We start from the raw sequence: 3252 nt of genomic DNA on the forward strand, positions 1-3252 counted from the left end.
TCCCCTGAGTCATTTCCCCTTCCTTAAATGTTGTCTGAAACTAAAATAAATAAATAAAGCAACTTCCTTTTCACTCCTCCTTGTCCTTTCCTTATTACTTCATCATCCTTTAATTCTACTTCAACCACTGTTGTAATGCAATCCAGCTGGGCACACTTTTCTTTACTGCTTTCAATGTTATGTAACGTTGCTGTGCATTGTGAATCGTGCAGTGTTTCACCTCAGAGGTGACTGCATTTCACTGGTGAGCAGGCACTGGGGAAAAAGGAAAAGGGCTGGGAGTTCTTTCCCTGCTGGTCCAAACACTGACATCAAATATACTTTCCTTTTTTTTTTAATCGGGAAAATACTGTGCACATTGCATGGGTGAACTAATGTCTCAAAAAGGATTCCCTCACCATTGCTCATTAGTTACTGGGTTAGTTAGAATAACAGTGGGTGTCATTTCAGGGAAGGTGGGAGGAGATTTAATGATGAAGACATGTCTTGCCTGTTGATACAATTAGATTTGGATCTAGTCAAACTCTTCTGGCAGTGAGTTCCAGAAGGAGTGCACTGCAGCCAACAAAATTCCCTTCTCTTTGCAGCTATCTTGATACATCTCCCCCAATTGCAAAGTGCTTTATGATCCCCAATAATGGACAAAGTAAATTATTGTCTTGATTCTGAAAAGTGCAAAATAAGCACAGCTATGTGGGATCATTTGGTTCTACCTACATCTTCATGCTGCTGGATTCCCAGCTTCTTTTAGGGTCTAATCTTGCAAGGTTCTAAGTGTTTCTTATGAGGTGCTCAGCACTTTTCATTCCCACACAAGACAGTAGAAGTTGTGTCTGGGTGCTGCAATAATTACTTTGGCCCTGATTTAGTAAAGCACTTAAGCATATGCCAGAGACTCTCAAACTGCAATGCATGGGCTGAAGAGCTTTTCAGAATTGGCATCTTTGTGCTGCAAGTGCCCCTGCATGAGGATTCTGCACCTGATGCCAAATAGTGTTGGCTGCACAAGGCAAAAGTCTTGGTATGAAATGAACCAGATCTGTGCTGTGTTTTATTTCAGGATTCGGTGGTGAAGCAGTTCTGCCTTCATGAAGAAACAAGACACAGTGACTAAAGTTCTATTTATTGGCCCTATTTAAAAATCAGTGGAGAGTTCGCTGGAGCGGAAGTGGCATGTCTGTGTTTAGAGGTTGTCATATAATTGCTTCACTAAAACATGCATCTCAGTGAATAAGATTTGATGTCCTAAAGTGGAAGAAGTTACAGGAAAAAGATGCTTTCTGCTGGAGACTTTATTTACCAACAGAATTGCTCAAGGACGCCTGGTTGAATGCACTCATGAAGAGAAGGAAAAAAATGGACCTTGGCTTTCCAGCTTTAGTAGGGGCTGGGAAATGAAGTAACTACAACCAAACACAAATTTGGATCCATCAGATGTACTCTGAGGAACTAACTGTGAAAGACGTCAACTCCAAGGAGACCTGAGTTCGGGGATTTATTAAATTGGGGGTGGGGGGGCTATTTAACAAAATATTTTTCATTTTAAATTATATATTTATTTTAGATATACTGTGTATAGTATTTATTTAGGGTATGATCCTGCAGCCCTGAAATCAGTGGGCATTTTGCTAGAGTTAACAGTGGATTGGCCCTTAACTTTTGTAAGTGCAATGTAATGGTCTAATAAATAACACTTTGTTACAAACTCTTAGACTGTTAATACTGACTGGAAAAGCAGCTAGACCATCTTAATATGACAATTTGTATCAATGTGCCCTTGCTAACCTATTGTCCGTGTATGTTTCATGTGGTATTATAATGGCAAAGATACAGACAGTAGGAGGCAAATCTTATATGTGGATGTGAAGCATAAGCTACTAATACCAGTGAAGATATTTCACATTTGTCTTAAAATAAATTAGACCAGAGTTTGATCCCATGGGCCCCGTCCTGGTCCCATAGAATTGAACAGTAAAATTCCAATAGACTTCCAGCTTGGAGCTGTAATATGCCCAAAATTGTACTACCCGATCTGCACCGCAGACCCTGATTCTCAGCATTCAGACATGGACCAGCAATGCAGCCCCTCTCCCAACCCTGTGGGGTGAGCAAGATGGTGCTGAGAGCTGATCAGAGAACATCATCATCAGAGGATAGTCTAAAAGATTTGAAAATGGCTGCCTGCCTCCTCTGTTCCAATTGCCAAGAAACAGCGTAGCAGAATCTCATGTACTGGGAGATAGTCAGTATGCTGTGAGTAAATGCAGGTTCACTCAGTTCTGAAGTTGGTCCCTTCTATCCAAACACTTTTATTATTCAAAAACTGTGCTGGTACTTACTTCAGACCATGCAATGAAAAATAAAATGGCGTGGGGCAGGGGCTTGTTTGATTAAAACAGAAGTCAACACCTGAAATCAAAAAGTTCAGGAGTCAAAAATTAAGGGGAGGACTAGCCATCAATATGTTCTTCAGGACCCCCCACTACAACTCCAAAGTTTTTTGGTATTCCTGAGGAGGCCAAGGCTTCTCTCCCACTCACAGCAGGCTGGATTTCCTAGGCTTGTCAGATTCCTGAGGCCCTAGTGGGCATGCATTCTTCCAGACCAGTCTTCCAGAACTGGTTCAGACTTTACAACGGGTGGGCAATTATTTTGGGCAGAGGGCCACTTACTGAGTTTTGGCAAGCCATTGAAGGCTGCATGACAGGCAGCCCAGGGCAGATGAATATTAATTTTCTAAATTTTTTAGGGGCCCCATGGGTTGGATAGAATGGCCTGGCGGGTCGCATATGGCCCCCGGGCTGCATTTTGCCCACCCCTGCTTACAATAAAACAACCCAAACTTGCTTGTGTTTCCTCTTGAAGCTTACTCTGGGGAGCTGCCTGAAAGCAAAATGAGCTAATGACTGTAACAGAGTCAAAGCAGAGAAAGCTGGCTGTTTCCCTACAGGAAATATACTTTTCTCTAGACTGTTTTGCTGCTAAAGTTTATCAACCATACCTTTCATGCTGGTGTGCTAAGCTAGCCAACCCATTTCCACAAAGTTGGTGCTCAGCATGGTATTTAGCTTGGAGCAACATTGTTCTTCAAGTGTTTCTAGTACCTGATGCTTACTTAAATGCCAGTGTCATGTCATTTTAAAATGTTGCAAGTATGACACAATAATTACAATTTGTAATGAATCTCAAGATAGCAGCCTCTAAAAGGTCAGGAACCGAGTGAGAAAAAATAAAATTATGAAAAAAGATGAA

At 41.5% G+C, this 3252-nt stretch overlaps 1 protein-coding gene across 1 annotated transcript in view; it reads left to right on the top strand.

Moving 5' to 3' along the window:
- HBEGF (heparin binding EGF like growth factor) overlaps positions 1-2092 on the top strand; it is a gene marked incomplete at its 5' end in the record, with an annotated part of 15216 nt that extends 13124 nt beyond the window's left edge. Inside the window, one exon of the mRNA XM_025205855.1 lies at positions 1061-2092. The remainder of the gene's footprint in view (positions 1-1060) is intronic.
- Positions 2093-3252: the final 1160 nt, after the last annotated feature.

The sequence above is a fragment of the Alligator sinensis genome, unplaced genomic scaffold, assembly GCF_000455745.1.
Source record: "Alligator sinensis unplaced genomic scaffold, ASM45574v1 scaffold156_1, whole genome shotgun sequence".
Lineage (NCBI taxonomy): Eukaryota > Metazoa > Chordata > Crocodylia > Alligatoridae > Alligator > Alligator sinensis.